Raw genomic sequence first — 23,453 nt, forward strand, 5'->3', positions numbered from 1 at the left:
TTATATATGGAAGAATACAGCAAGGAGCAAAGTACCTGGTGCTGCTGATACAAAGACATACACCAGGGCCTTATTTATATACCTCTGTTTTTAGACAAAATCATGTAACAGAAGTGATATGTGAAGGCCTTTGTTTCTTCTCTTCCAAACAATATTAAATTCACTGAAAGACATGCTCTGTTACTTAACCTGTTACTTAACCTGTAACCTAACAAATCCTTCATATCTGACCTCTAGTTACAGATCCTTAGAACACTGAAATAAAAAAAAGAAATGTAGCAGACCAGATGCTAGTGAAAATTACACAGCAGAGAGAAGTAAAGATTATATAAGCAGGTGGTGCGAGCAAGGTATGAAGATTTGTTTTAAATGCATATATTAATATCTTCTTTAAGCAGCAGAGTTTAGACAATGTTAGTAAAAGAAAAGAAATTCCAGAAAAAAATAAAAAAAATTAAATATATATATATACACTATATATATACACAGTGCGTTTTTGTAAAATAAAATGTGTGCCGGTACTCAAAAAAAGGTGCCTGTACTAATTGATTATTGATATATTCTGCTCAGTAACTTTTAGAAAAGCGAAGGGACAAGATTATTTACAATGAAAACCAGAGTATATACAGGATGATTACCAATATTATCTGGGGGTACTAAGCACCGGTGAGTACCCCCACAAAATTGTATATGTAATAAAAACTCTTATTATACAATTCAAAAGTCTTCATAGGTTTTAATGAAGAATAACATTACAAGAACACTTAAGCCCTGATGACCTAAAGTTTTCTGGTCTGGCGATATTATGTGACATAATAAATCTATACTATAAAAGCGTTTGTAACGCGTCCGTCGCCGTCGTCAGTTGCGTGATCAGCCAAAAGAATGTAGGCTACGCGCAGCCAAACAAAGCATTTAACCAAAAAACCTAAACGCCTGCACGAAATATTAACAAGAAAACCTAACTGCTGAAAACGAAGTATTAACAACAAAAACCTAACCGCCCACATGAAATAATAACAAAAATACCTAAGCGGCCGCACAAAGTATTAACAAAAAACACCTAACCGCCAGCACGAAGTATTAACAAAAAAAACTAACCGCCCGCACACAAAATGTACCTCTAAACCGCCAACCCCCACATTGCAAAAATAATAAAATAAATAAACCCCTAATCCGCATATTAAAATATTAACCGTTAAACCACAAACCCTCCACTGTAATGCTCGTGGGATGGTCCTCTATCAGACCAAACTTGGCCAGTAGTTTTCTTATCCGGGCATAAAGTGGAATGATAAGAAATATCGCAGAACAGAAAGAGTTTATGAAATGAGGTAAGACGTACTCACGGTAGGCAGGGTAATCCTTAACGGCAATAAGATGAAGGCAGAGAATGGTTAAGACAGGCAGGGTCCGGCAACAGGAGGGCAATCCAGCAGAATAGCAGTTCAGGGGTAAAGCAGTAGAATGACCAGGAACAGGCAGGAGACAGCAACAAAGGAAATCCAGCAGAATTACAGTTCAGGGGTAAACCAATAGAATAGTCAGACAGGCAGATTTCAGCAATGGTAAAGCAATCCAGCAATTCAGGGGTTAAGCAAGCAGTGTGGTCGTACAGGCAGAGTTCAGTATCAATTAGGCAATCGAGCAATTCAGGGGTTAAGCAAGCAGAGTAGTCAGACAGGCAGAGTTCATTATCAATTAGGCAATCCAGCAATTCAGGGGTTAAGCAAGCAGAGTGGTCAGACAGGCAGAGTTCAGTATCAATTAGGCAATCCAGCAATTCAAGTACACAGCACCCAGGAGCACACAAAGTAACACCTATACTTGGGCAATGAGGATAAGGAATAGCGGTACATACATAGGCGCCGATTCGTGCCAAGGAGAGTCTGAGGATCCAACCGGCATGAAGGGGAAGATGATGTGCGGCGAAGACGTCATCGCTGCACGCTCAGTGCAACCGCTGCATCTATGGCAACAGCTAGAGCAACAGAGCAGCGCATCAGGAGCGAGGGCGTGACACCCACAACACAAACTACCTAATTACACTATTAATCCGTAAACCGCAAAAACCTCCACAACGCCAACTACCTAATTACAATATTAACCTCTAAACCTCCAACCCAACAATGCAAAAAATTCAATCTAATCACTAAGCCCCTAACCTAAAACCTCATAAATTAACCGCAATTATTTTACAAGATTTAAGATTAAATTAAAAAAAACTAATAACAAAAATTTAAAAAATCTAACATTACAAAAAACAAACACTAAAATTAAAAAAATCTAATTATCCAAAATAATTTTTTTTAAACCTAAACTAATACCCCTATAAAAAAGCCCCCCCCCCTAAATCAAAACACCCCCTAATCTAACACTAACAGGGGTAAAGCAGTAGAATGACCAGGAACAGGCAGGAGACAGCAACAAAGGAAATCCAGCAGAATTACAGTTCAGGGGTAAACCAATAGAATAGTCAGACAGGCAGATTTCAGCAATGGTAAAGCAATCCAGCAAGCAGTGTGATCGTACAGGCAGAGTTCAGTATCAATTAGGCAATCCAGCAATTCAGGGGTTAAGCAAGCAGAGTAGTCAGACAGGCAGAGTTCATTATCAATTAGGCAATCCAGCAATTCAGGGGTTAAGCAAGCAGAGTGGTCAGACAGGCAGAGTTCAGTATCAATTAGGCAATCCAGCAATTCAAGTACACAGCACCCAGGAGCACACAAAGTAACACCTATACTTGGCCAATGAGGATAAGGAATAGCGGTACATACATAGGCGCCGATTCGTGCCAAGGAGAGTCTGAGGATCCAACCGGCATGAAGGGGAAGTTGATGTGCGGCGATGACGTCATCACTGCACGCTCAGTGCAACCACTGCATCTATGGCAACAGCCAGAGCAACAGAGCAGCGCATCATGAGCGCGGGCGTGACACCCACAACACAAACTACCTAATTACACTATTAACCCCTAAACCGCAAAAACCTCCACAACGCCAACTACCTAATTACAATATTAACCTCTAAACCTCCAACCCAACAACGCAAAAAATTAAATCTAGTCACTAAGCCCCTAACCTAAAACCTCAAAAATTAACCGCAATTATTTTACAAGATTTAAGATTAAATAAAAAAAACTAATAACAAAAATTTAAAAAATCTAACATTACAAAAAACAAACACTAAAATTAAAAAAATCTAAAATTACAGAAAAAAATAAACGTAATTATCCAAAATAAATTTTTTTAAACCTAAACTAATACCCCTATAAAAAAGCCCCCCCCCCAAATCAAAACATCCCCTAATCTAACACTAAACTACCAATAGCCCTTAAAAGGGCCTTTTATAGGGCATTGCTCTAAGTTAAACAGCTTGTTTACCTAAAAAAAAGTGCCAATTAACCCCTAAAACTAACCCCCCCCCAACCACACAGCCACCCAAAATAAAAAACCTAAGTCTAAAAAAAGCTCTTTTGCTGCCCATTAAAAAATAAAAAAATCCCTAATCTAAAAAAAACACACACCCCACAAAAAAATCTAAGTTTAACCCCAAAATAGGTACTCACAGTTCCTGAAGTCCAGAGGTGAAAATCTTTTTCCAGGCCACAACATCTTCATTCAGCGTTGGGATATCTTCTATCTTCAGCCGGAGCGAAGGTGGAGCAGAGCCGAGGTGACCGTGGAGCAGGACCAGTGTTCATGGAGCAGAACCGACGTGGAGGTTCCTCTGCCTGCGGTCGCCGCCGCACACTGAAGATTGAATGCAAGGTACCTCATTTATATTGGGGTACCTTGCATTCCTATTGGCTGAAATTTTCAAATCAGCCAATAGGATGAGAGCTACTGAAATCCTATTGGCTGATTTTAACAGCCAATAGGATTTCAGTAGCTTTCATCCTATTAGCTGATTTCAAAATTTCAGCCAAAAGGAATGCAAGGTACCTAATTGGGGTACCTTGCATTCAATATTCAGCATGCGGCGGCGACCACATGAAAAGGATCCTCCACGCCGGTCCTGCCCCGCGATCGCCGGTCCTGCTCCGCAGTGACCTCCGCTCCTGCTTCGAAGTGACCTTCGCTCCTCCTTCCGCCCGCGCTGAATGAAGATGTCACCGCCTGGAAGAAGACCTTCACCACCGGACTTCAGGAACTGTCCAACCTCACTGCTCAAATTATTGCTGATCACTTCAAAAATAAAATTGACACCATTAGAAAAGAGATCTGCACATCGCACCATGCAAACCCAGCGATCCTACCCACCCCTTCTATTAAAAAAAATCTATGCTATTTCCCTCCTGTAACAGAGGAAGAAGTCTCCGCACTCCTATCCTCGGCTCATTCCACAACCTGCCCACTTGACCCTATTCCTTCATGACTTATTCCCTCTCTCTCTACTTCACTAACCCCTACCCTAACTCATCTCTTTAACCAATCTCTCACTGCTGGCACATTTCCTGACACTTTCAAGCATGCGTCAATCATACCAATCCTAAAAAAAGCCCTCGCTTGACCCCTCCACACCTTCTAACTATCGACCGGTCTCCTTACTTCCCTTTGCTTCAAAATTATTGGAACGACTAGTCTATAATCGGCTAGCTGAATTTCTCACAACTAACTCCTTACTTGATCCACTACAATCTGGTTTCCGCCCTAAACACTCAACAGAAACCACTCTTGCTAAAGTAACAAATGACCTGTTATCATCTAAAGCAAAAGGCCATTACTCCTTACTAATTCTTCTTGACCTGTCCGCAGCTTTTGATACAGTTGACCATCCTCTGCTCCTAAAAATACTACATTCATTTGGCATCCGAGACACAGCCCTCTCCTGGTTTGCATCATATCTTTCAAACCGCTCGTTTTCAGTTTCCTTTAACAACATATCTTGTGATCCTATGCCTCTCTCAGTTGGAGTACCGCAAGGCTCTGTCTTGGGTCCCTTGCTTTTCTCTCTTTATAGATCCTGCCTTGGAAAACTTATAGCCTCCTTTGGATTACAGTACCACCTGTATGCTGATGATACCCAAATCTATCTTTCCTCTCCTGATATCTCTCCCTCTTTACTCAACCAGATTTCTGACTGCCTCTCTGCAATTTTCTCTTGCATGTCTTCACACTACCTCCAACTCAATCTGTCCAAAACGGAGCTGCTTCTTATCCCCCCCTGTTCGAGACATCCGACACCTGACATTTCTCTGATGGTTGGAGACTCTATTCTCAACACCTCACCCTAGGTCCGTTGCCTTGGGGTCACACTAGACTCAGAACTCACATTCAACCACATATACAAACGCTTACCAAATCCTGCCATTCACACCTACGCAACATTTCCAGAATTCGTCCCTTCCTTACAAAAAAACCTACAAAAATACTTATTCATTCCCTCATCCTGTCACGCATTGATTATTGCAATCTACTCATAATTGGCCTTCCAAAACACCGCCTCTCCTCCCTCCAATCTATTATGAATGCTTCTTCTAGACTCATCCACCTAAGTCGACGATCTACATCAGCTACTCCACTTTGCCAGTCTCTACACTGGCTCCCCATACACTCCAGAATACAATTTAAAGTATTAGCCCTAACCTACAAAGCACTCAACAGTCTAACTCCCAACTATATTTACACACAGTTATTGTTTCAGCGCTAATACACTAAAAACTTTCAAATCACCTATACTGTTTCTATCAATAAATAAAATAAAATAAAATGAAATAAAATTAAAATGAAATTAAATGAACATATATAAATTGAATTGAAACCAATTAAATAAATTTAAAAACTAACAGCACAAGTCAAAGCAAATTTAGATCAATGACAAATAAGAAAATAAACAAACTTCACAGTAGGAAATTCGATAACAATTTGCACATAGAATTCAAACCTAAAGTCCCAATGTATTTCAATTTTTCCACAGGAGTAGATGGAATTCCAAAAGAATGGGTCTTTAGGCAAACTCAAGTTGATGCCGCTTCTTTTTGGTGATCTTTCTCAAAATCACCAGGGTTGAGAGACAAAAACTAGGGCAAAGGAGTACAAAAAGCGCAAAAAGCCTTGAGTTATTTATTGTTACAACAAGTAAAAATAATCAACATAAAAACTTACATTCAAGTAAGTAGATTCGAGCACCAAGTTCACAAACAGCTGCAGTAAAGGACCGGATCCTCAGGCAGATATGTCCAAACAGATTTCAAAAAGGACCGCTGAACAAAGTCGGCGTTTGACGTCACTATAAGGATCCGGCACCGGAGCGTCCCCCTGCAGGCCTAAGCCTCCTAGACCGCTATCGCTGATAATATGACCGGAGCACAGGAGCACTAGTTGCGGTATCCCTACGCGTTTCGTCCGGATCCCGGCCGGACTTTTTCAAGGGTTGTTTGTTAGTAGAATAAGTTGAATGCTAGAACACTGCTATGGGCCATCTATTTATACCATAGGAGAGGAGCACCCTCTATCGGTATATTGGTATAACGATAACCAACATTAATACAATAAAAAACAGGATTATATGCATACAAGATTATATACATACAGAAAAATACATATAAAATACAATATAATACAAACCAAAATACATACAAAATACATATCTCTAAATTCATAAAAGTCAGATACAATAATTCTTTAAAATTCATAATTCATAAAATTCATAACCTTTAAAATTGAGCTACCTACCTAGACTCTATATTTAAGATTACATTAAATTACCTATATTGACACAGATTCTATAAGAGTTTGTTAGAGAAAAACTGATAGATGAAGACATAGAGGTGATATTTGACAAAGGCAATATTTGAGCATGAACACCTAGTACTAAAAAGTTAAACCTAAAAAATATATATATATGACCTCAATAAATTACATTAATAAATTACATATATGCTGCAAGGTCCAAATCAATATTTAAACCTTTAGGGGCCAGACTACCAATTTTATATATCCAATATGTCTAAAAAAGAAGAAAAATCTATAAAACATAGTGTCCCTCTTCATTTTTTGGAAATGCTTAACTGTAATCCGTCTTCCCTTAGGGTCAAAGTTATAGATTGGATTCCTCCGAATATTCACAATAGGCTCCTAGCTTTAAGACTGCAGGAGACATATTGGATATATAAAATTGGTAGTCTGGCCCCTAAAGGTTTAAATATTGATTTGGACCTTGCAGCATATATGTAATTTATTAATGTAATTTATTGAGGTCATATATATATATTTTTTAGGTTTAACTTTTTAGTACTAGGTGTTCATGCTCAAATATTGCCTTTGTCAAATATCACCTCTATGTCTTCATCTATCAGTTTTTCTCTAACAAACTCTTATAGAATCTGTGTCAATATAGGTAATTTAATTTAATCTTAAATATAGAGTCTAGGTAGGTAGATCAATTTTAAAGGTTATGAATTTTATGAATTATGAATTTTAAAGAATTATTGTATCTGACTTTTATGAATTTAGAGATATGTATTTTGTATGTATTTTGGTTTGTATTATATTGTATTTTATATGTATTTTTCTGTATGTATATAATCTTGTATGTATATAATCCTGTTTTTTATTGTATTAATGTTGGTTATCATTATACCAATATACCGATAGAGGGTGCTCCTCTCCTATGGTATAAATAGATGGCCCATAGCAGTGTTCTAGCATTCAACTTATTCTACTAACAAACAACCCTTGAAAAAGTCCGGCCGGGATCTGGACGAAACGCGTAGGGATACCGCAACTAGTGCTCCTGTGCTCCGGTCATATTATCAGCGATAGCGGTCTAGGAGGCTTAGGCCTGCAGGGGGACGCTCCGGTGCCGGATCCTTATAGTGACGTCAAACGCCGACTTTGTTCGGCGGTCCTTTTTGAAATCTGTTTGGACATATCTGCCTGAGGATCCGGTCCTTTACTGCAGCTGTTTGTGAACTTGGTGCTCGAATCTACTTACTTGAATGTAAGTTTTTCTGTTGATTATTTTTACTTGTTGTAACAATAAATAACTCAAGGCTTTTTGCGCTTTTTGTACTCCTTTGCCCTAGTTTTTGTCTCCCAACTATATTTCCTCTCTCATCATGAAATACTCCCCATCCCGTCCTCTTCGATCAACCTTTATTTTTAATTTTTGTTATTTAACAAATATAAAATATAATATAAAAAATAATCACATTTTAGAAACCTATGCAGGGTTCTGGGTATACATTACAATATAATGTTTATGAGTTCTCTCCATGCTAGTGAGCTTATGATAATTAGGCCCTTAGACACAAGCTCCACAATACTTAATAATAGTTTGTTGCACATGCTACAAAATACTTAATAAATGCAGAATACAGAATCTGTATTTCCATCACAAAAATGTGGTTATTAAAAATCCTATAATCTGAAGAAATGTTTATTTTCTTTGGCTCCATAAATCTTGCATGGGAGCTTAAACTTTAGGTATTATAAATGCCCAGCGAAAACAACTATTTTAGTACATAGCAATATAATTAATGGGTATTAAAGGGACATTAATTATATTGAACTAACTATCTATACTATAATTGCGCTTGTAACGCGTCCGTCGGTGTTGCCAGTTGCACACGCATCTTTAAAGGAATGTTGGCAGCGCGAGGCAGCCAAAAGAATGTTGACCGGGATGCAGCGAAGGCAAACGGAGCATTAAGTGTTAAAAAAAAAATAACCGCCCACAATAAGCATTAAAAAAAACAACTAACAGCCCGCAATAAGTTTTAAGAAAAAAACCTAACAGCCCGCAATAAGTATTAAGAAAAAAAAACAACCAACTACCTAATAATTATTAACCCCTAAATCCGCCAACCCCAACATTGCAAACTACCTAATACATCTATTAACCCCTAAACCGCCATTAACCCACATCGCTAATTAACCTAATAAATCTATTAACCCCTAAACCACCAATTATCCACATAGAAATTAACATAATAAATCTATTAACCCCTAAACCACCAAACCCCACAACGCAAATAACTAATTACTAAGCCCCCTAACCTAACACCCCCTAAATGAACCCCATTACATAAATTAAAATAATCCTAAATTACAATTAAAATTTTAGATTAAGATTGATTACAGAAAATAAAAAAAGTCTAACATTAGACAAAATAATAAACCACATTATCCAAAATAAAAAAGGGCTTTTTGTAGGGCATTGCCCTAAAGATATCAGCTCTTTTACATTAAAAATAAACCGTCCCCCCCTAATAGTAAAAAACCCTCACTCACCAAACCCCCCAAAATAAAAAAGCTAATACTAAAAAACCTAAACTACCCATTGCCCCTAAAGGGACATTTGTATGGGCATTGCCCTTAAAAGGGCATTCATCTCTTTTACTGCCCTTAAAAGGGCATTCAGCTTTTTTACAGCCCCCAAATCCCTAATCTTAAAAAAATAAAATTAAAAAAAACCCTAACACTAAGCCCCAAATAGGTACTCACAATTCCCAAATTCCGGTGGAGAAGGTCTTCTTCCAGGCAGGTCCATCATCTTCTATCATCATCCACAGCGAAGGTGGCATGCAGCGGAGGTGTAGAGCGGTCTTCCCAGATGTAGCGATCCTCGGCGGCAGTCCTCGGCGGTGGTGTTCCTCGGGGGCGTGGAGGTTCCTCTTCATGCGATCGTCTGCCACACACTGAAGATTGAATGCAAGGTACCCCATATTTATTTGGGTATCTTGCATTCCTATTGGCTGATATTTTTAAATCAGCCAATAGGATAAGGGCTAATGAAATCTTATTGGCTGTTTTGAACAGCCAATAGGATTTCAGTAGCTCTTATCCTATTGGCTGATTTCAAAATCTCAGCCAATAGGAATGCAAAGTACCCCAAATTGATTGTGGTACCTTGCATTTAATCTTCAGTCTAAGATGGACATCGGATGAAGTCGAGCCTCCATGCCACCGAGGAACGCCTCCGCTGCCGCTGAGGATCCAGGCATCGAGAACACAGCTCTGCATCTCCGCTCCACGTCGCCTTCAATCCGGATGAAGATAGAAGATGATGGATCCGTCGGGAAAAAGACCTTCTCCGCCGGACTGCAGGAACAGTGAGTACTTGAAAAAGAGCTGATTGCCCATACAAATGCCCCTTTAGGGGCAATGGGTAGTTTAGTTTTTTTAGTGTTAGTTTTTTTTTATTTTGGCGGGTTTGGTGGGTGGGTTTTTTTTACTTTTGGGGGGAATTGAGTATTTTTTAGAGGTAAAAGAGCTGTTTAACTTAGGGCAATGCCCTACAAAAGGCTCTTTTAAGGGCTATTGGTAATTTAGTATTAGATTATGGGGTGTTTTTATTTTGGGGGGGGGGGGTTGTAGTTTTTAAACATAGACTGTCCTCTGGGCAGGCTTATCGCCTAGTACATAATAAAAGAGGCCAGAAACAAAAATACTACCAGATATATTTCAACAGGTATATTCCTTAATTGTATTTGATTTGTAAAACCTTGTAAACTATGTTAAAAAATATTTTTTAAATATTTCTTTTGCTATGCATATATTTAAAAATACTTTAAAGGGGCATTAAACACTTTGAGGTTGAAGTATAAAATGTTTAATTCTATGGATCAAAAATGCAATTACAATATACTGTCATCATTTATTTGCCCCCTTTTCATGTAAATTAACACAGAAAATTGTATTTTCCAATCCTGATTCCCAGATTACAACAGGGTGGTGGCTTGGCATGTGAATTTTGCATTCATTTATATAAACAAATGCAGAATATGGCTGTGAGTAGCAGCATTCAGCTCTTTTCAGGGCTGGATATATGTAAAAGTGCAACACACATCTGTGCCACTTCAAAAAAAGCCGATTGCTGCCATGCGCAGCCATAGTCAGCATTAATTTATATAAATGAATGCCGAATGCACAGTGGTGACCATTACTTGAAGGAAACTAAAAGTTCACTCTTATTTCTTCAATTTTTAAACTGCTAACATAATTTTCAAAATATAGATCTATAATTCCCTGGGTAATCTTTGCTTTGACTATATCATCATGTCTATCTTTTTTTTATTTTTTTTATTTAGTGTATCTTTAGTGCCCCCTTATTATAAACAGCAAACCAATTCTTTTAGTAAACTTGTGTAAATTGTTTAATATCAAGTTACTGCAGGTGAAGTTAATTTACTACTTAAAGATGAATTAATACTTCACTAAATTATATGAATGTCAGGAAAAAACTTTAATTAACGAGTACAATTAAAATAAACAGCCAATGGATCTCACTTTATGGACCTGCTGTAATTCATCCTTTAAATATTGACAATCATTTGAAATCAGAAAAAGTCATGAAAGGTCACTACTGATTACATTTGCTAAAATGTCACTGATAATGGCAAGCGGTTGTGACAAGCTTCATCAGCTAGGGGGTTATGTTAAATCAATACAAGGTCTGTCCAAAAGGTTTAAAAAGATGCTCATTAAGTAATTGCTTAGGCTGCTGGAGTCTGGTTATCGATGAATCACAATCTTATATGAAGGGAAAACATCACTGTATGATTAAAATACAAAACTAGACTTATATAACTGTGTAGAATGCACAAGTGATGTTGAAAAAAACAGGCATTTAAAAGGACATTATAGTAATAATTGTGTGAGTGTGTAGTAGATGTCAGCAATCAAGTAATGAATTGTAAAATATCTACATGCATAGTACATATTTTAATAGCAATTTAAACTGTCACTTTTTAAGAACTTTAAAACTACTCTAAAACCCTAGTGAGCAGTTGAGGCTGGTAAATTTCAAAGTTGGATAAACTCCTAAAATTCCACCCAGGCATAAAGAGAGAGTGGGGAGTAGACAAGTTGCTTATAGTTTTACCCTTTTACTGTAGTATTTATTGTTTGCTTCAACCTCAAGGGGTTTAAACAATGTTCATTTTAATTTCTTGAAAACATTTTCAAAGAAAACAGCTATTTGTTTTTTTATGTTGGCACAAGAAGACACACTGCAGTATTAAAGGGTTAATAAATGTTGTTTTCTTTTAATACTCATAATACTCATATTCTAAATCACTTGAAACTGATGCAGTATAACTGTAAAAAGCTGACAGGAAAATATCACCTGAGCATCTCTATATAAGAAAACATAATTTATGTAAGAACTTACCTGATAAATTCATTTCTTTCATATTGGCAAGAGTCCATGAGCTAGTGACATATGGGATATACAATCCTACCAGGAGGGGCAAAGTTTCCCAAACCTCAAAATGCCTATAAATACACCCCTCACCACACCCACAATTCAGTTTAACGAATAGCCAAGCAGTGGGTGTTTTATCTTATTTATATAAGGAGATCAAGCACAGGTCTTCATAACTGTAAACTTTATTAAGAATGCTATACACACACTATGCAAGAGGCACTTCCTGACTCTACCATTGTGCACATAACAACAGGTTGATATGGTTCATACCAACTGATAATCTCAATATCACACATTTCCCTTTTTCTTTTCTTTTTAAACAACAGAAAACTTAAAGTACATTTTTTTTTTAACTGTAGTCTATGTGAAAAAACTTCAGTCCCTTTTAACATTGTTCAATTAGACGATTAGGTTTTTTGATATATCGACCTGACCTTGTTTGCATTGCATCACTGGCAGGCAAGTCAGTCGAGCTTTGCAAAGTTTCTCTGGCATCTTCATTCTCCAGCTGCAATGGAGTGTTCAATGTATCCTCACAGGTTTCCTTCACTGCCGAATTGTTGTGAACTGATGGAATAGCCATCAAATGTCTACAATTCCTACGTAAACATTGCCCATCATTGGTTTGAACTACATACGATCTTGGAGAAAATTGCTGGATAACTGTCCCTTCAGTATTCCAGCTGTTTGAACCTTGTACTCGCACAGGAGTTTGTACCTGAAGATTCTCCAAAGGCTTTGCAGCTCGGTCATAGTATTCATTCCTTTTTTCTCTGAGTTTCAATTTGGTTTCTATTACATGTTTTTGTGGGAACCTTTTCCAAGGTTTCACAACTGGTACTCGTGTGACCAGCTGTCTGCCAAACAATAATTCTGCCGGTGACTTCCCACATTTTAAAGGAGTAGCTCTATAGCTAAGAAGAGCCAGACATGGATCCTCGTCTGAGGTGGAGGTAGGTGGCGCAAATGAATGCTGATTCCCTGTAACTACGTTTTACTATCCTGATGTTGGTGAATATCTTTATATTCTTGGTTATATGAGTATCGCTAGCCTAAATGGCTACGTTATAAATGCTACTGGTCTCAACTTTTCTATTTGTGTGGCTAAGTATTAATAATATACTCCTTACATAAAATAGATGCCAATATGCTGTTGATTATAAAACAAATTTATTAAATCTTAAAATATATATGTATACACTTTACACAATATTGACACCGGTGTCAGAGGATTAAAAGAAATATAAAATGCTTTGAAGTATTAAGTACATAGAATGACGATAGAAATGTATAAAATGATAAAAAGATATTAATACATTGGAGTTATTTAATGCCACAGTGAGTTACAGTGATATTGACATTCTGTCTACTTCTAATAGTCCAGGTTTTTAAAACGTCTTAACCTTACAGTTTAGGCCGGGTATACGTGATGGTTCACTATATTATATTAATGCGGATAGTGCTGTATTTATTACGCTTTATAGTACCTTTAAGTGTATCCGTCTGATGACACTTTGTACGTTGGAGAATACTGCGGTTAAATATATGCCGCTGTTTGATTCTCTTTAGTGTATCCGTCTGATGACACTATTTATGTTGGAGAATGCTGCGGTTAAATATATGCCGCTGTTTGATTCCCTTGGTTCCTAGGTGAGTCGTGATGTTTAAACGTTCTAGCGGTTAAATATATGCCGCTGTGATGACTTGTTGCAGTCTAAGTTCAACCTGCAGTAAGCAAAGGATGATGTCGCTCTTCGTGGTGATTCACACTGACGTATGAATATTTCCTGCGGTTCCCGTGACCGCTTAATGTGTTGTCGGTCAGTGACCGATTTAGCTCTTTAAAGGATGTTGGTTCCTGATACTTTGTTCGTGAGGTGTGAAATCTTTGCCGCTTACAGTTGTTTGTTCTTCTGCCTCCGTTTGCTGCCGGTCAGTGACCGGTCCGGCTAAGTTTTTTGAAGTTTTTGGATGGAGGTGTTGCTCTCGTGTCCTTCAAATCCGTGTGAGGGTGATCGGGTATCAACGCGTTTCGGCTTCAAAGCCTTTCTCAAGATACCTGATGAGTAGATTGGCCAGCTATTTATACCTGTTTCGGTTAACTGTTAGACTGCCAGTAAGAAATTGTTGTAGTTTTCACTTCTAGTCAGTTGGTGATTTTAACGTCATTATGAATTGATTCTGGGTAAATTATCTTACATACATACTTTTCAGACTTTATCATTTGTGGATCTTCATTTATTGTGCACGATATTGCAACTTGGCTATAAGGAGTATGTTATTAAACATGGCTATAAGGAGTATGTTATTAAACATATATCAAGATTTTGGGATATATTCCATACAGACACATTATATTTTGTGGTGAGTGAAAATTCATTTATTGTTGTGCACACTTTGATGTGTGTTAATGCGTACCTTAGATATTTCTGGCTATACGCTAGTTTGTGTTGAGGCGTAAAAATCATTATTGGCATAAACTTTGACTTTGGGTAAAATTTAAAGGTAAAATTATGGGTAAAGTTTAAATACGATATTTAGCATTTAGAAAATTGTTTATTTTGAAAATAGTTTTAGGGTTGTAGTTATGGATCGACCAATTATTCTATGGTGTAGATTGTTATTTTATTAACTTATGCATATTTTACAGATCATGAGTTTGTTGGTCAGAAGTTACAACACCTAGAATTTCTAATGTGTGACTTATTCTTAGTTGACGGATTCTAACATATATGTATCCCTAACTAAAACCGTTGTTTGATTGTGGAATTGGTACATCATTAACTCCAGGTTTGGAGTATTGGATCGTATAGCGATGAACTAGTTTGTATAGCGATGGACTAGTACATCTTAGACTTTGCGTCTGGAATGTTTGGAAGTGTCTTTTATATTATTTCGTATGTCTAATAAATTATTAGACATCTTGAATATGATTGTTCCTTGATGTGTTTAATATATGACTATTGTGTAATCCGGATGTAAATTAAAGTCCATAGATAATTTGGTTTCAGGTGTACTACGGGATGGCGTTTAAGTCCATTTCGCTGTTTAGACCTTTTGGGTGTAGAGTACCCATTTCGAATATTAATTTGGCTTCTTGGTGTAAAAGTTTTTTCCCTAGATTGCCTCCTCTGCTGTCTGGTTTAATCTTTTTAATGCCCCAAAATAACATTTCATTTGGGTTTCCTTTATGGCATGTTTTGAAGTGTGCGTATAATTTTGTGTTATCTCTTTCTTTTTCAATATTTAGGATGTGTTCTCTCATCCTATCCTTCAACTTTCTACTTGTTTGGCCTAAGTATTGAAGTTTGCAAGTGCATTCTATTAGATATATGATATTGTTATCCGTGCATCTGATGATGTCATTTATTTTTACTTCTTTATTTGTCACAGTTGACCTGACTGATTTAGATTTGGTGCTGTGTTTACAAGATTTACACTCATGGCATGGGAAAAAACCAGATATGGTTTCATTATTAAGGTCTCGTTGGATAGTGTGGTTTTTTTGTTGTTTGTACTCGCTAGGTGCTAAGATATTTTTCAGGCTGGTAGCTTTTCGATATATAATATCAGGATGTTGTTTTAATCTTTTTCCAAGGATAGGGTCACTTTTTGCAAGATGCCAGTGTTTCTTTATAATGTTTTCTATCTGTTTGTGTTGGCTGGAATATGTGGTGATGAATGGAATGTGATAAGGGTCTCTATCCTCATGTTTCATCATGTTATTTTTATTTTTATCCTCCAGAAGGTCCTTTCTATCTATTGATCTGACTTGTTTTTTTGTGTCTACTAGAATTTTAGGATGATATCCCCTTTCAGCAAATCTCTTGTCTAAAATTTCAGCTTGTGTGTCGTAGTCAGTTACTTTGGTGCAATTCCTTCTTATTCTCGAGTACTGTCCTTTAGGTATATTATTCTTCCACTTTGTATGGTGGCAACTTTTGTAGTCAATGTAGCTATTTGCATCTACTTTCTTAAAAAAAGTCATTGTGGTGATTTCGTTATTTATTATGGCTATCTCTATATCTAAGAAGTTTATTTTAGTTTTGTTATGTTCATGTGTAAACTTTAGACCGAAGTCGTTATTGTTGAAGTCTAGTATGAACTCATCTAATAGTTCCTCATCTCCTCTCCAAATGATGAATATGTCATCTATGAACCGTTTATAGAGCACGAGATTCGCACCCCACGGAGTGTTCGATAGAAATTGCTCCTCAAAATGTCCTACAAATAAATTAGCGTAACTGGGTGCGAATCTCGTGCCCATAGCTGTTCCTCTTTTTTGTATATAATGACTTCCGTTGAAAGAAAAATAGTTATTTCTGAGTATGAATTCCATACATTGCAATATAAATTCTTTTTGGGGTTTTTCCATTTCGCTGTCTTTAGTTAAAAAGGATTTTGTGGCTTCTAAGCCTTTTGAATGGTCAATGCATGTGTATAAGCTACTTACATCGCAAGTAACAAGAATGTAATTTTCTTTCCAATTAATATGATCAATTAGATTCAGGAAATGTTTAGTGTCTCTTAAGTGGGAAGGTATGTTTTTGACATATTTTTGAAGAAAGAAGTCAGTGTATTGAGATAAGTTTGATGTCAGTGAATTTATTCCTGATGTTATGGGCCGCCCTGGGGGGTTGATTAAATCCTTGTGGATTTTTGGTAGGAAATAAAAGACTGGGGTTCGGGGATGTTCTATTAAAATAAAATTGAATTCTTGGTTGTTTATTATGCCTTTATCTTTTGCTGAAGTGATCATTTTTTCTAAATTCTTTCTCATTTGCTCAATTGGGTTACCTGTTAATTTATTGTATGTGGTTTTGTCCCCTAATAGTCTGTCGGCTTCTTTGAGGTAATTTTCTGTGTCCATAATGACAACTCCCCCCCCCCCCTTTATCAGCCTGCTTTATAGTGATGTTTTTGTTCTCTTTCAGCTCTTTTAGAACCTCATTTTCTTTTTTACTTAAATTCCATTTAAGTTCCTTATTTATTTCCAGTTTTTCAATATCCTCTTTTACCTTTTTCTCAAATGTTTCAATCATACTACCTTTTTCTTGAGTGGGGTTAAAAGTGGATTTTTGTTTGTAATTGGTGTGAATGTATTTTGATGTGTAGTTACTATTATTTTCCAGAGGATTTCTCAAAAAATACTTTTTTAAGGCTAATTTTCTTGTAAATTGATTCACATTAATCAGGGTTTCAAATTTGTTGATTTTACAGGATGGGGCAAATGATAGACCTTTGTTGAGTATTGTTTTTTGTTTGTCATTTAGTATTAATTTACTCAAATTAAAGATACCTTTAGGTTCTATTTTGATTTCTTCGCTGCTTTTTTTGATTCTCCCTCCCCTTCCTCTGTTTCCTCTAATCTTCTTTTTCCTTTCGGTGGGTCGTGTGTTTGATTTGGGCCTTCTTCTAAAAAAGATCTATGGTTTATTGTTTTGGTGGATGTAGTGGGAGTTCTAGATTCTTCTTCCTGACTTAGTGCACTGTATCTGTTCTGGTGTTCTAAATTTCTTTCTGGTGGATGTGAGGTGGTGCTCTGTTTTTTGAAATTATCTTTTGTTTTTGGTGATTGTGGTCTTTTAAAATTTTCCTTTGGTGTTTCCCTATCTAGTTTTTCTTTATTTTGATTTCTCCAAGTGTGATTGTGGTTGTAATTATCATAATTTTGGTTTTCAAATCTTCTTTCCCCATGGTTTCTATAATTTTGAAAATGTGAATCTCTATTATCATCTTGGTGGTGTTCATATCGGTTGAAATGTGAGTTTCTATTTTCACCTCTATAGTGTTCATTTCTATTGTAATAGTGCTCATTATTATCTCTATAATTATTTCTGTGGTGGTGGTTTCTATTTGAATTGTGAAAATTGTTTGAATTTTGGTAATCGTGATGTATATAGTTTCTGTGTTCTTGTGTGTGTTCCTCTTCCGTGTTGTGTCTATGATCATCCTTATGTGAATGTCATGTGTTACTTCTTCCTTGTTGTAATTCCCTATTACTATCCCTATATTCATTATAGGTATATCCGTTATGTCTGTAGTTGTCACGTCTGTAGTTTCTATTTCTATCATTGTCCCAGTTTCGGTGTTGATTATAGTGGTAATTTGGTCTTTGGAATCTATTTATGTAGTTTCCTTTGTTATGATTGTGGTATCTATGATAGTAATAATTACTATCATTTCGTGTTTGATTTAAGGTCTTTCCTGTGTTTTCTTGCTCAACCTGCATGTTCCCTGTCTCAGGTTCATTATTGAATTTTTTATTGCTAAAAAGTAATCTGTAATTGGGTTGTGCTTCTTCATTGCTGTTATCTGTTTGTCTTTTATAATCCTCAATGTCTCTATTGAATTTTTTCCATTTTACTTCTATTATATCTTTGTTCAGTTCACCTAGTCTTTTAGCTATTTCTTGTTGTTTTGTGTTTAAAGAGTCTGTTAGATCTGTATGTTCCAATTTTTCTTTATAATTTTGAATTTTGATCCCTAATTCCTGTGAGGTTATTTCTCTTGATTTAATAATTACTGTTATAAGTTTAAGGGAAGCTGTTTCCAGAATGTCAAACCATTCTTTACTATGTTCTTCGTTTAATTCGAACGTGCAGTCTTTTTTGAGTCGTAGTCCCCTAGGGACCATATTTTCTTTTATGTATTTGTTTAAAAAAGCTAACTCCAATTTCTGTTTTATTTCCTTAAATAGAATATTTTCTAGTTCACTTATAGTGTCTTTCTCGTTTATATAATCTATTTTATTGAAATTTGAGTTCACGGGGTCAATTTTATTTGAAATGTCATCAAGAATGTTATTCCTAGTGTTAAATATGTCCATCCTTCAGATGTTGGTGTACCTTTCTTAACAGTCTAGGGATAAAATGTGTATGTGCGTTTGGGATAGTGATTAGACTATAAGTAAGGAGGGGAATAATGCACACCTTATAAAACTATATCCCAATGTTTTATAGAAATGAGCTGAGGTGGAGGTAGGTGGCGCAAATGAATGCTGATTCCCTGTAACTACGTTTTACTATCCTGATGTTGGTGAATATCTTTATATTCTTGGTTATATGAGTATCGCTGTGAATTTAATTTAGCCTAAATGGCTACGTTATAAATGCTACTGGTCTCAACTTTTCTATTTGTGTGGCTAAGTATTAATAATATACTCCTTACATAAAATAGATGCCAATATGCTGTTGATTATAAAACAAATTTATTAAATCTTAAAATATATATGTATACACTTTACACAATATTGACACCGGTGTCAGAGGATTAAAAGAAATATAAAATGCTTTGAAGTATTAAGTACATAGAATGACGATAGAAATGTATAAAATGATAAAAAGATATTAATACATTGGAGTTATTTAATGCCACAGTGAGTTACAGTGATATTGACATTCTGTCTACTTCTAATAGTCCAGGTTTTTAAAACGTCTTAACCTTACAGTTTAGGCCGGGTATACATGATGGTTCACTATATTATATTAATGCGGATAGTGCTGTATTTATTACACTTTATAGTACCTTTAAGTGTATCCGTCTGATGACACTTTGTACGTTGGAGAATACTGCGGTTAAATATATGCCGCTGTTTGATTCTCTTTAGTGTATCCGTCTGATGACACTATTTATGTTGGAGAATGCTGCGGTTAAATATATGCCGCTGTTTGATTCCCTTGGTTCCTAGGTGAGTCGTGATGTTTAAACGTTCTAGCGGTTAAATATATGCCGCTGTGATGACTTGTTGCAGTCTAAGTTCAACCTGCAGTAAGCAAAGGATGATGTCGCTCTTCGTGGTGATTCACACTGACGTATGAATATTTCCTGCGGTTCCCGTGACCGCTTAATGTGTTGTCGGTCAGTGACCGATTTAGCTCTTTAAAGGATGTTGGTTCCTGATACTTTGTTCGTGAGGTGTGAAATCTTTGCCGCTTAAGCGAACAATGCTAGATATGTCAAAATCCAATTCATGTTGCGCTAAATTTTCCAACTAGAAAGTTGATGAAGCCGCAACATCACCCAAAGAAATAGCAGGTCTGAGAAGATGATCTGAATATAAATAGGCCTTCCTTAGATAAGATTCAAGCTTCCTATCTAAAGGATCCTTAAAGGAAGTGCTATCTTCCATAGGAATAGTGGTACGTTTAGCAAGAGTAGAAATAGCCCCATCAACTTTGGGGATCATTTCCCAAAACTCTATAGATTTTGCTGGTAAAGGATACAATCTCTTAAACCTTGAAGAAGGAATAAAGGAAGTATCTGGCTTATTCCATTCCCTAGAAATCATATCAGAAATAGCCTCAGGAATGGGAAAAACACCTGGGGAAACCACAGGAGGTTTAAAAACAGCATTTAAACGTTTATTAGACTGAACGTCAATAGGACTGGTTACCTCAATATCCAAAGTAATTAACACTTCTTTTAATAAAGAACGCATATACTCTATTTTAAATAAATAAGTAGATTTGTCAGTGTCAATATCTGAGGAAGGATCTTCTGTTTCAGATAGATCCTCATCAGAAGAGGATGAGTTATTATGTTGTTGGTCATTGGAAATTTCATCAGCTAAATGAGAAGTTTTAAAAGACCTTTTACGTTTATTAGAAGGTGGAAATGTAGACAAGGCTTTCATAATAGAATCAGAAACAAATTCTTTAAAATTTACAGGTATATCATGCACATTAGAAGTTGAAGGAACTGCAACTGGCAATGTACTATTACTGATGGATACACTATCTGCATGTAAAAGTTTATCATGACAACTATTACAAATGACATTCGGTGGAATAATTTCTACAATTTTACAACAAATGCACTTAGCTTTGGTAGAACCGATGTCAGGCAGCAATGTTCCAGCAGAAACTTCAGAGACAGGATCAGATTGGGACATCTTGCTCAATGTAAGAGAAAAAACAACATATAAAGCAAAATGATCTATTTCCTTAAATGACAGTTTCAGGAATGGGAAAAAATGCAAAAGCATAGGCCTCTTGATTGAGAAGAAAGCAAGAGGCAAACATCAATGGGATATTGAAATAATGAAAAAAATTTGGCGCCAAGTATGACGCACAACGTAAGGTAAACTTTTTTGGTGCCAAAAATTACCAGAAATGACACACTTGCGTCACTAATGACGCTGCCGTGTGAAAGGTCTCGGCGTCATGTATGACGCCGGAAATGACGAAGTTGCGTCGTAAACGTATCTTTTCGCGCAAAAAAAGTTTGCACCAAAAAAAGACGCAATAAAATCTAGCATTTGACGCACCCGCGGGCCTAACACCCGCAATTGCAAAAAAATAGTCAAATTGAAAAAAGACTAAACCCCAGGTAAGAAATAAAATTCTTAAAGTGTTTACATTCCCAAATATGAAACTGACAGTCTGCAGAAGGAAATACATGAACCTGACTCATGGCAGATATAAGTACAATACATATATTTAGAACTTTATATAATTGCATAAAGTGCCAAACCATAGCTGAGAGTGTCTTAAGTAATAAAAACATACTTACCAAAAGACACCCATCCACATATAGCAGATAGCCAAATCAGTACTAAAACAGTTATTAGTAGAGGTAATGGTAAATTGAGAGTATATCGTCGATCTGAAAAGGGAGGTAGGAGATGAATCTCTATGACCAGATAACAGAGAACCCATGAAATAGATCCCCGTTAGGGAAATCATCGTATTCAATAAGTGATACTCCCTTCACGTCCCTCTAACATTCGTTGTACTCTGAGAGGAATCGGGCTTCAACAATGCTGAGAAGCGCATATCAACGTAGAAATCTTAGCACAAACTTACTTCACCACCTCCATAGGAGGCAAATTTTGTAAAAACTGAATTGTGGGTGTGGTGAGGGGTGTATTTATAGGCATTTTGGGGTTTTGGAAACTTTGCCCCTCCTGGTAGGATTGTATATCCCATATGTCACTAGCTCATGGACTCTTGCCAATTACATGAAAGAAAGGAACTTATTTTACCTCACAATATCCTCAGCTCAGCAGAGTAAGTCCTGTGTAAAAAGTTATACTCAGCTGCTGCCCAGCTGCAGGTTAAAAAAAAACTAAATGAACTGCATCAGCTGAGGTCATGAATTCTTTTACTGTGATCTCGTGAGATTTGACTTAACTCTCATGAGATTTCATAGTAAACTTCCTTAAAGTGAATAGGGAAATAACAGACATACTGATTTGCTGCTTAAAGTCCTTTGCAATGGGGTGTGAATACTTAGGACATTTTGAGGTAAAATATCTTTCTTTTTTATATAGAGATGTTCAGGTGAGATTTTCTAGTCAGCTTTTTACAGCGATGCTGCATCACTTTTAAGCGTTTCAACATTTGGGTATCAGGGCCCATTAAATCAATAAGTAATGTTACTATAAATAATTATAATGAACCATTTTGTGTAAATTAGTATCTATTTATTCTTCGTTTTACATATTGTACATGCATAATATAATCAGCAGTCCGCCCTGGTCTTTTCTCCTTTTTATTCTGCATTCCTAATGTTGCACCGCATCCAATAAGAAGCCTGCAGCCCGTCCCTACCCCTCCACATGGTGTGCACCTTCTCATTCATCTCTCCCCCTCCCTAGGTCCTATCACCCCTTTAGAACATGGCTCAGGTGTATCTGGGCCTCCCACACTAATACTAAAGTAAATAATGAATCACAGCACAAGATCCACTGTTTACTGTAGTTTACAGCAACCAGCGAGTCAACACACATTGACTGAGTGAGAATCAATCCCCTTATTGGGTAACGTGCACCTTGTAAAGTAAAAATATACACAAGGTGATTATGTTGATGCTTTGAAGCAATAATGTATGATCATTCTAGGTCTATTTATCTATCTATATTAGAGAAAAAGTTAATAATCAGAAATAAAAACATTAAACATATACTGTACACACTTTTAATTTAACTTACTAAATATTAATGCTGGTTATATTTAAGGGGATTGATGTGAAGTGCTTTATTATAACATAAACAACGGTGCTATCTTACACTAATTAGTGCATCGCAGTGGCAAATGCTGCACGACCCACTCTTTACATTGTAGTGAGGGGGAAGGGATAGAATATTGCACATGAGCTAAACTTCTGTAATCCTTAAGGAGACTGAAAGCATGCTCAATAGAAAGTAAACTGAGTGCATGTTTACTCATAGGCTTGAGACTATGGGGTAGATTTCGCAAGCAGTGGATGCTGCTTTCTACCCCCGAAGTTTCAGGTCCACCTGAAACTTAAATTAAGAACCAGCGGTCGTAAGACTTAACTTGTACGCCACCTTAAAG

This window comes from Bombina bombina, chromosome 4 (genome assembly GCF_027579735.1).
Source record: "Bombina bombina isolate aBomBom1 chromosome 4, aBomBom1.pri, whole genome shotgun sequence".
In the NCBI taxonomy this organism is placed as follows: Eukaryota; Metazoa; Chordata; class Amphibia; order Anura; family Bombinatoridae; genus Bombina; species Bombina bombina.